We start from the raw sequence: 12217 nt of genomic DNA, 5'->3' as shown, positions 1-12217 counted from the left end.
AGAAATAGTATGATTAAGCATAAATACTACATTTAGCAGAAATACTGTATTAAGCGGCACGGTAGTTAGCACTGTTGCCGCACAGCACGAAGGTCCTGAGTTCAATTCCACCATCAGGCCGGGGTCTTTCTGTGTGGAGTTTGCATGTTCTCCCCGTGTTTGCGTGGGTTCCCTCCGGGTACTCCGGCTTCCTCCCACCGTCCAAAGACATGCAGCTTGTGGGGATAGGTTAATTGGATAATCCAAATTGTCACTAGGTGTGAATGGTTGTCTGTCCTTGTGTGTTGGCCCTGCGACAGACTGGCGACCTGTACCCCGCCTCTCGCCCTATGATAGCTGGGATAGGCTCCAGCGCGACCCTGAAAAGGATAAGCGGAAGCGAATGGATGGATGGACTGTATTAAGCACAAATCCTATAAAAAGCAAAAATACTATATTAAGCAATATAAAAATCCTATAAAAAGCAAAAATACTATACTATGATTTGGTAGAAAAACTATAATTAATCAGAAATACTATATTTGGCAGAAATACTGTAATCAGCACATATACTGTAACATGACAGAAATTCCTCCACTTAGTAGTAATACTATAACATAACACAAATGTTATGATGAGTTGAGCAGCTGGTACTCTGGTGCAGTCAGCACAATCTGGAGCTGAACACTCTTAAAACTGTAGAGATGACAGTGGACTTCAGGAGACATCCCTCAACTCTGCCCCCCCTCATCATATCAGACAGCCCTGTGTCGACTGTGGAGATCTTCAAGTTGCTGGGTACCACCATCTCCCAGGACCTGAAGTGGGAGACCAACATCAACTCCATCCTCAAAAAGACCCAGCAGAGGATGTACTTCCTGAGACAACTGGGGAAGTACAGTCTTCCACAGGAGCTGCTGATCCAGTTCTACACTGCAGTCATTGAGTCTGTCCTGTGCTCCTCCATCACAGTCTGGTATGGTGCAGCCACTAAACAGGACAGGTGCAGACTGCAGCGGACTGTACGGGCAGCAGAAAGGATCATCGGCGCCCCCCTGCCCTCCATCCAGGATCTGTACCTCTCAAGAACCAGGAAACGGGCAGGGAAAATCATCACAGACCCCTCACACCCTGGACACAGACTTTTTGATCTGCTGCCCTCTGGCATACGGTACAGAAGCCTGCAGACCAGGACCACCCGACACAGGAACAGTTTCTTTCCCCTCGCCATCTCCCTTCTAAACAGTTGAACTGTCACACTGCTCCCACTGCCAGACTGCAACTGCACCTTATGTACATTCTGTAGTATTCATTCCACCTTATTTCATTTCTGTATTTTATGTATATACACGTTTAGATTAGTTATTTATAGTTGGTTTACACAGCTTTGTGTATGTATGTGTATGCATGTGCAATGTATATATAGATACGTGTGTGTATAATTTCCCAACCGTAGGGGCTAGAGCAGTCATTCTTAGACCGTTTTGTTCAGAAGAGATGGAGGAATCGTCAAGTGTTGTCTATTTAAAATAAAAATATGAATTTTTAGAGATATATGACATGTATGACTGGTTGGTTTACAAGCCATAAAGGCCCCAATATGCAAATTTGAATGCCTCAGCCCTCAGATATGATTGGCTGGCTTAGAAGCCATAAAATCCCCAATATGCAAATTTGAATGTCTCAGACCTCAGATATGATTGGCTGGCTGGGAAGCCGTGCAGGCCCTGATTTGTAAATTTGAATGTCTCAGTCCTCACCGAGGATTGGCTGCCTAGGGACCTGGCAGAAATATATAGAAATAGTATGATTAAGCATAAATACTACATTCAGTAGAAATACTATATTTTAGCAGAAATACTATAAAATAGCAGAAATACTATATTTAGCACAAACACTGAAAAGTGGCAGAAAAATTTTAACTTAACATAAACTATATGATTTAGCAGAATAGTAATAACTTGCATAGAAATATTGGAAAAGCAAAATGGAAAGCTGAAAAAAAACCTGAACATGGTTAGGTTACAAAACTACTTGTTGTTCAACTGTGACAAATTGGCACAAATGAAAAAAAAGCAAGAAAGAAGAGCAAGCAGATACACACAATTACAAATATGGACAAATATGTAAACACGCATGCACAGACAGACACACACAGGATGGATGCTAGTCAACCAGTCTGAATATATTCAATGTCATTCCTACAATGAGATGCTACAAAAAAAAAAGTCTCCCTGTCACACACAAACACACACACACACGCACACACACGCAGGCACACGCACACACACACACACACACACACACACAGCAGCAGCAGCAGCAGCAGCAGTAAGTGAACAAACAGGGGCTGTACATACAGTGATTCCTGTACTTTCTAGGTGGGTCAAAAAGCCTTGAGCTACTAAATTTGAATCCACCAATCAGAGAGGCTGTGTACTTTTTCCCGCCAAAACAGGTGCAGCCGTTTTTACACACACGCAGCACAGAGACAGGATTTTTGTAGTCTATTTCTCATAGTGAGGATTCCCCTCAAACAAATGACCATAATTTCCTAACCGTAGGGGCTAGAACGGTCATTCTTACAGCGTTTTGTTAAGAAGAGATGGGGGAATCGTCAAGTGTTGACTATTTAAAATATAAATATGGATTTTTAGAGATATATGACTTGGATGACTGTTTGGCTTAGAAGCCACAAAGGCCCCAATATGCAAATTTGAATGCCTCAGCCCTCATATATGATTGGCTGGCTGTGAAACCGTGCAGGCCCTGATTTGTAAATTTGAATTTCTCATCCCTAAGATATGATTAGCTGGCTGGGAAGCTGTGCAGGCCCTGATATGTAAATTTGAATGTCTCAGTCCTCACAGAGGATTGGCTGCCTGGGGACCTGGCAGAAATATATAGTAATAGTATGATTAAGCATAAATACTACATTTAGTAGAAATACTATGTTTTAGCACAAATACTATAAAATGGCAGAAATACTATAATTTAGCAGAAATACTATATTAAGCACAAATCCTATAAAAAAGGAGAAATACTATATTAAGCAATATAAATATCCTATAAAAATCCTATAAAAAGCAAAAATACTATACTATGATTTGGTAGAAAAACTATAATTAATCAGAAATACTATATTTGGCAGAAATACTATATTTAGCACAAAGCCTATAAAAAGCAGAAATATTATATTAAGCAATATAAATATCCTATAAAAATCCTATAAAAAGCAAAAATACTGTACTATGATTTGGTAGAAAAACTATAATTAATCAGAAATACTATATTTGGCAGAAATACTGTAATCAGCACATATACTGTAACATGACAGAAATTCCTCCACATAGTAGTATTACTATAACATAACACAAATGTTATGATTTGGCACAAAAACCATGATTTGGCAAAAATACTATGATTTAGCAGAAATACTATGATTGAGCAGAAGTACTAAGATGTAGTACAAGTACTTTGATTTAAGAGAAATACAATTATGGAGGAGTAATACTTTAAAATGGGAGAAATATTGATACACACACACATTCACAGAGCCTAAAGGCAACAGTATTTGTGCCATGGAGTGTTAAGAAGAATCTGAGGTCCATATTAGAAAAGCGGGTAAAAAGTTTGCAGAATTGTAATAAATGATCAATATGAATTAGTGGTCTGTGATAGTGTATTAATTTGCAGGAAAAAAACATGTTTACCAAAGTGTAATTGAACCCACGACCTTTGGGGTGCAGACCCGTGTCATTACCAGCTGCGCCACTGGGAAAGACAGTGAGCTCCTGGAAAATAGGGTCATGAGTAGTCAGAATTAGATCGCGGTGAGAGGCGAAGAATGCTGTTTTTTGGAGTTACAAAACGTCGTGTAACTCAAAAGCTAGGTGGACTAGAAGCATAATTCTTGTACTGGGTGAATCAGCGGACTTTGGTGTACTTTGACTGCGATTTTCATTGCTCTTTGTACATCCGTCGCTGAGATATGACGAGAGAAGAAAGGGCAGACCTCAGATATGATTGGCTGGCTGGGAAGCCGTGCAGGCCCTGATATGTAAATTTGAATGTCTCAGTCCTCAGAGGATTGGCTGCCTGGGGACCTGGCAGAAATATATAGAAATAGTATGATTAAGCATAAATACTACATTTAGCAGAAATACTGTATTAAGCACAAATCCTAGAAAAAGCAAAAATACTATATTAAGCACAAATCCTAGAAAAAGCAAAAATACTATATTAAGCACAAATCCTATAAAAAGCAGAAATACTGTATTAAGCAATATAAATATCCTATAAAAATCCTATAAAAAGCAAAAATACTGTACTATGATTTGGTAGAAAAACTATAATTAATCAGAAATACTATATTTGGCAGAAATACTATATTTAGCACAAATCTTATAAAATAGCAGAAATAGTATGATTTAGCAGAAATGCTGTATTTAGCACAAATCTCATAAAATAGCAGAAATAGTATGATTTAGCACAATAGTAATAACTTAAATAGAAAAATTGGAAAAGCAAAATGGACAGCTGAAAAAATCCTGAACATGCAAAGTGTTCCTCAAATGTAATTGCTAAAAGAAAAAGAAAAATCAGCAAAAGTATAACAGTCACACAATCACAAATATGGACACATATGGAAACACATGCACAGAGAGACACACACAGGATCAAATTCAGTCAACCAGTCTAAATATATTGAATTTAAATCATACAATAGGATCCTCCCATAAAAAGGCTCTCTCTCCCTCTCTCTCTCTCTGTCTCACACACACACACACACACACACACACACACACACACACGGAGAGACAAGCAAGTTTCTAGGTCAGTCAAGCAGCCTGGGAGCTGCTGAATTTGAATCCACCAATCGGAGAGGCTGTGTACTTTTTCCCGCCAAAACAGGTGCACCTGCTTACACACAGGCAGCACAGAGAGAGATTTGTGCTGTCTATTTTCCATAGTGAGGACTCCCCTCAAACAAATGGCTATAATTTCCTAACCGTAGGGGCTAGAACGGTCATTCTTGCACCGTTTTGTTCAGAAGACATGGGAGAATCTTGAAATGTTGACCATTTAAAATAAAAATATGAAATATCATAGATATATGACATAGATGATTGGATTGGTTGTCTTAGAAGCCATGGATGCCCCAATATGCAAATTTGAATGTGCCAGGCCTCAGATATGATTGGCTGGCTGGGAAGCCATGAAGGCAACAATATGCAAATTTGAATGTGCAAGACCTCGGATATGATTGGTTGTCTTCGAAGCCATATAAAAAGCAGCAAAACTGTACTATGATTTGGTAGAAAAACTATAATTAAACAAAAATACTATATTTGGCAGAAATACTATTTTTTAGCAGGAAAACTATATTTAGCACAAATCTCATAAAATAGCAGAAATAGTATGATTTAGCAGAAATGCTGTATTTAGCACAAATACTAGAAAGCAGCAGAAATGCTTTGACTTAGCACAATAGTAATAACCTAAATAGAAAAATTGGAAAAGCAAAATGGACAGCTGAAAAAAATCCTGAACATGCTAAGGGTCCCTCAAATGTAATTGTTAAATGAAAAAAAAATCAGCAAAAAAAAGTATAACAGTCACACAATCACAAATATGTACACATATTTGTGTACATATTTGTGATTGCACACATACACAGACAGTGCATGTGTGTTACATATGGTAACACACATGCACAGACAGACACACAAAGGACCAAATTCAGTCAACCAGTCTAAATATATTGAATTTAAATCATACAATAACATGCTCCCATAAAAAGGCTCTCTCTCCCTGCCCCTCTCTCTCCCTGTCTCACACACACACACACACACACACACAGGGAGAGAAGAGCAACTTTCTAGGTCAGTCAAGCAGCCTGGGAGCTGCTAAATTTGAATCCACCAATCAGAGAGGCTGTGTACTTTTTCCCGCCAAAACAGGTGCAGCCGTTTTTACACACACAGAGCACAGAGACAGGATTTCTGCAGTGAATTTCTCATAGTGAGGATTCCTCTCAAACAAATGGCCATAATTTCCTAACCGTAGGGGCTAGAACGGTCATTCTTACACCGTTTTGTTCAGAAGAGATGGGGGAATTTATCATTAAAATATGAATTATTACAGATATTTGACTTGTAATGCACCATAACTGAGTAGAGGCGAAGCAAAAAGTGCCTTGACCTGCCCTCAAACAAAGCTTTGTAACTCTAAATCTATTTGGAGTATAGATTTCATTCTTTCACCGTAAGAGACAGCAGGCTTTGGTGAACAGTCATGGAAATGTTCAGGTCTCTGTGGAAATCCATCAAAAAGATATGATGAGAGAAAAAAGTGGTTAATTTCCAGAGTTTGAAAGCTGAAGAAATCTGAGCGAGGGACAAATTTCCTACCCTCAAACAAACCCAATTCATGGCCAAATGGTAATAGGTGAGAAAAAAAAATCGTACACTGTGAGCGTCAGGAGTGTCTGAAGATATATTGGCACAAGCCTCATGTCTTAACGTCGCTTTGTTAGGGAGATATGACGATTCGAATATGCCTCTCATTACAGAAATCCAGCGGTGATTTTGAACAAACTCTCCATTGACTTTCTATGGAGAGTTTCCAGACTTTGTGTTGGTCTGAGGAGATTTGCCGAAATTCTATAAATCCCACAACAATGATAGTAACATTTTCTGAAAGCCAGCAAAAATACCTACGTTTTGATGTATAAATTGTGGAAGTGGAGTGAAAATTGAGCAAGTAGCAAGAAGTTGTTCGGTCATGAAGAGAAGACTGCGAAACTTTCAGTGGCACACTGAAAGCCAAGTGCATAGCAACCATAACAACGCATGTATTTTGTGAAAAATCAAGAAAAATGAAACTCAAAACTTAAAGAGGGATAAGATGAAAACAGTAACAGATATGAAAAAGCTGAATCATTCATGAATAGCCCAATAATTTGTGAACATTTTAAAATTTGAATGGTTGTTCTAGGCGAAAGTATGATAAAGTAGTTAAGTTTCAAAAACAAGCAAGTTTTAGCAGAATTGTGGAAGTTTCCCATTCATTTCAATGGGACAAATTAAAGGAAAAAAGCTTAATATTTTAAAAAGTATAATAGCAAAAAATACCAAAAGTCATAGCGCACATTAGCAGAAATAGCAGAATAGTTTAAAATTTGAACGGTGAAAATCGGCTGAAAATTGTTGAAGTAGTTAAGTGCCAAAAAAAGTGCAAAAGTGGCAACTAGAATAATAATAATAAAGTAGAATAAAGAATAAAGAGAAACAGGAACTCAATAGTGTGGATGCCTAAAGCATACACACAACTAGAAAAATTTGCATTTCCTGCGAAAATGCTGTGTGGATGCCTTAACGCTGAAGCTGTCTGCTGAAAAGATGAAAAAGATGAAAAGTTGCAAAAAGTTGTATGGTGGTGAAAAAAAAGAATGTCACCCTGAGCAGGATTCGAACCTGGACCTCCTGGGCGCAAGGCGGCTACTCATCTCACTGTGCCAAATTCACTCTCACAAGGTAAGAGATGGAGAGACTGACAATTATGGTGAAATGAGCAGAAACTGCTGAGAATTGCGCTGATAAGAGGTGAAATGATTGAAAATTTTGCAGAAAAGAGGTGAATCAGTAGAATTTCTGCTGAAAAGAGGCAGAAGGTTCTGTATGTAGAAAAAGAAACACTGTTGAACCATGTGTGAAATAAATAAAGAAATGAAATGAAGGGGGCGGCGGTCTGAAAGACAGATACTTGGGCAGTCAGAAAATAGATCGCGGTGAGAGGCGAAAAACGCCGTTTTTTGGAGTTACAAAACGTCGTGTAACTCAAAAACTAGGTGGGATAGAAGCATAATTCTTGTACTGGGTGAATCAGCGGACTTTGGTGTACTTTCACTGCGATTTTCATAGCTCTTTGTGCCTCCATCGCGGAGATTTGACGAGAGAAGAAACGGCTTCATTTCCAGAGTTTGAAGACTGAGAGAAGGACAGATTTTCACCCCTCAAACAAACGTAATTCATTGCTCAACGATAAGATAATTGTAAAAACTGCTTGCACTGTGAGTGTCAGCAGTGTCTGAAGATATATTGGCACAAGCCTCATGTCCTAACTTTGCTTTGTTAAAGAGATATGGCAATTTGAAAATGCCTCCCGTTACAGAATTTCAGCTCTGAATTTCAAAACCTCCCCATAGACTTTGAATGGGGACTTGTCAGACCTTGTGTCACTCCGAGGCAAATTGCGAAAAAACGGTAAACCTCACAACAAAGATAGTGACATTGTCTGAAAGCCAGCAAAAATACCTACGTTTTGATGTATAATTTGTGGGGATTGAGTGGAAATTGAGTGAGTAGCAAGAAGTTGTTTAGACATGAAGAGAAAATTCAGAACGGACCAGCACTCACTCTGACTTAATTGCATAGCAACCATAGCAACGCATGTATTTTCTGAAAAATCACAATTTTGCAACTGAAAACTTAAAGAGAGATAAGATTAAAACGGTAGAAGATCTGAAAAAGCTGAATCAGACAGGAATAGCCCAATAATCTGAGAACATTTTAAAGTTTGAATGGAGTTTCTAGGTGAAAGTATAAGGAAGTAGTTAAGTTTCAAAAACAAGCAAGTTTTAGCAGAATTGTGGAAGTTTCCCATTCATTTCAATGGGACAAATTAAAGGAAAAAAGTGTAATATTTTAAAAAGTATAACAGTAATAAACACCAAAAGTCATTGCCGGAAAGAGCAGAAAGAGCAGAACAGTATAGAGTTTGAACTGAGAAAAATCGGCAGAAAACTGTGGAAGTAGTTAAGTGCCAAAAAGTGTACGGAAGCAACTAGAAGAATAATAAAGAATAAAGAGAAACAGGAAAACAATAGTGTGGAAGCCCTTTTAGGGCATCCACACAATAAAGAGAAACAGGAAAACAATTGTGTGGAAGCCCTTTGAGGGCATCCACACAATAAGAAGAAGAAAAATAAATCCGAGGAATAGTAATAAGTGTGCCTCTTGGCAAAGGCACACTTAATAATAATAAATCCGACGAACAGTAATAAGTGTGCCTCTTGGCATAGGCACACTTAATAATAAATCCGACGAATAGTAATAAGTCTGCCTCTTGGCATAGGCACACTTAATAATAATAAATCCGACGAACAGTAATAAGTGTGCCTCTTGGCATAGGCACACTTAATAATAAATCCGACGAATAGTAATAAGTGTGCCTCTTGGCATAGGCACACTTAATAAAAGGTGAAAAAACCTTCGGTGGCTCCGTTGGACCTGGTTTCAGTTGACCTCTGACATGATAAGATAAAGGACACTGTTTGGGATGAAAACTATGGAAGTACAGTTGAGATGCTCTTGATAAGGATGACCTCTTCTGCTGACTGTAGGGGGGTCTAACTGTAAGCCCCCTCTGTCTAACTGTTGCAGAATTAAGAAGCCCTGTTTATTTCTAAAGGAATACCTGCTGTTTGTGGTATTCTGTTTGAAACTATTACCCCCTGTGTGTTTCAGAGCACTAAAGAAAAAAGCAAAATGCTCCTAACTAGTTGAATTAAATGCTGTGTGGGAATACATGGTTTTAGAAGGTGAAAAAAAAAAAACCTTTCTGTTTAAAAACTATTTGCTCCTGTGACTGTTCGAAAGCACTAAAGAAAAAGCAAAATACCCCTAAACTAGTTAAATTAAATCATCTATGTCTAAATAACAGAACTCTGAGACCTATACAATCCTTTAAAACAGCTTAATTAAAACACATAATGGTTTCATTAAATAAAACGCTATTAAACACATGTAAACTCATATGACCCCTGAACTCACAAGCATGTACAAAGTCCGTTCACGCGCACATGCACTTGCAAAGTCCGTTCACGCGCACATGCCCTCACATGAACGCGCAGGGGGATAGGGGAGGGGGGATGCGGGTGGGGTGGGGGGTGTGGGGGGTGGCAAAAAGAAGTGTAGGTATATTACTACTCGCCCACATTGCTGTCCCTCAGAAAGGGTGCCCAGATCATCATCACCCTTAACTTCTACACTTAGCAGGGTAACAGGGGCTGAACCGGGGACAGCCGTCCCAGCAGTGTCCGATGATTCTGTCATGCTGGTGTCTCTGGTATGGTATGGTTTCAGCATGTTAACATGGCATAGGCGAGTCTTCCTTCTGCGTTCTGGGGTGTTGAGAATATAGTTGGTGTCAGACACTTTTCGCTATCATATAGGGGCCTGAGAAACGAGCCATGAGGGCAGAATTAGGCACGGGCAACAACACAAGAACTTTGTCCCCAGGCTGGAACTGTCTTTCCACTGCTTTTTGATCAAATCGTCTTTTCATGTTTGCCTGGGATACACAGAGAGCCTCCTTAGCTAACGAAGCAGCCCGTTGCCACCTGTCCTTGCAGGTTTTTACAAACTCCACCACATTAGTTTTAGGCACACAACCGCTGAGAAAACTCTCCTTCAGCACCTTTAGTGGACCCCGCACATCATGTCCAAACACCAGGGTAGCTGGGCTGAACTCCAAAGACTCCTGCTTCGCATCACGTATAGCGAACAATACAAAAGGGACCCCTTCATCCCAGCTTTTTCCTGTGTCATGGCAATACTTACTCAACATTGCCTTGAGAGTTTGATGCCACCGCTCAAGTGCACCTTGTGACTCTGGGTGATAAGCACTAGACACAGAATGAGAAACTCCAAAGGACTGTAAAGTCCGTTTAAATTCCCTGGACATGAAATTGGTGCCCTGATCTGTCTGCACAGTTTTCGGGAGGCCAAAGGTGGTAAAGAATTTGACTAGTGCTTTGGTAATGCTTGCTGTTGTGATTCTCCGCAGCGGAATTGCCTCGGGGAATCGAGTGGACACACACATTATGGTTAACAAGAACTGATTCCCTGCCCACGTCTTTGGTAAGGGGCCAACACAGTCTACCAGGATATGCTCAAATGGTTCACCGACAGCAGGGATAGGACGTAGAGGGGTGGGGGGCACCGCCTGGTTCGGTTTACCCACAAGCTGGCAAGTGTGACAGGTGTTACAAAACTGCACTACATCTGCTTTCATTGCCGGCCAAAAGAAATGCTGCAGTATACGGTCATACGTCTTAGTGACACCCAAATGACCTGACCACGCATGATCATGTGCTAACTGTAGCACATGCCGCCGCAGACTTGTCGGAACCACTATCTGCCGCACTGTACTCCAGTCTTCTCCAGGCCTTGGGGTCCACTTGCGCATCAATAAACCTTCCCAAATGAAAAATGTCTGCTTCTTGCTCCCCTCACCACCCTTATCCTGAGCTGCAGCGGTAAAACACTTAACTAATGAAGGGTCTTCTTTCTGAGCCTTCACAAGTGCTTCCCGGGTGAGCAGAAAAGGAGCTCCAGACTCAGGGGCTGGCTCAACCACACTTTGAGCCAACTCTAAGGCTCCATTATCTCCCTCATCAGTACAGGGCATCACATCCTTCTCTAGAATAGAGCCAATCACTGATTCTGACAAATCAACCCCCCCACCCGCGATATCATTTCCCATTATAAAATCCACCCCATTAATCGGGAAAGAAGGCCGCACACCCACTGAAAAGAAACCACTCGCCAGCTCACTCTGCACCCAAATACGATGGAGGGGAGCAGGCACAAAACTCATCCCAACACCTCTCACAATGATGCTAGCGTCACAGTCAGACTTCTGATCAAACTCAAGCACACTGGCTAGTATGAGGGACTGTGAGCCACCAGTATCACGCAGAATGGTCACTTCACGCTTGTCCTCGGGCTTACCAGACAGCAAAACTGTCCCCTTAAAAATGAAGAGCTTAAAACACTCATCCGGGGTCTCAGGGGAGGGGGGCCTACTGACAACGCCGTTTTACCTTTAATGCCAAAGAAACAACAGAATCACTCGCAGCAACAAAAGACAAAAAACTACTAAACAATAAAGGGAGGCACTTCCCACACTTCTTGCTTTACTCCTCACCACGGGGAGACACTCTCAGGGCCCACAAGCCTGTCTACTCACTATTCAGAAGGAGGCTGTCTGTCCAAGACCTAGCACAAAAACTGTGTAGAGCCACCGAGGGAAAAACCACCCTGCTCACAGCTCATCCCCAGCTTAAATAGCCTCAGAGGTGATTGCTGACTGGAGTCAGGTGGGAAACGAGGCTAATCAAGAGCAGCTGTGTCCTGGGGAGAGAGGAGAATGAGAGAGACAGAGAGGGTAG

The sequence above is a fragment of the Oreochromis niloticus genome, linkage group LG12 (assembly GCF_001858045.2).
Source record: "Oreochromis niloticus isolate F11D_XX linkage group LG12, O_niloticus_UMD_NMBU, whole genome shotgun sequence".
Classification (NCBI taxonomy): domain Eukaryota; kingdom Metazoa; phylum Chordata; class Actinopteri; order Cichliformes; family Cichlidae; genus Oreochromis; species Oreochromis niloticus.
The sequence above is the reverse complement of the archived record's forward strand: the minus strand, read 5'-3'. Positions refer to the sequence as shown.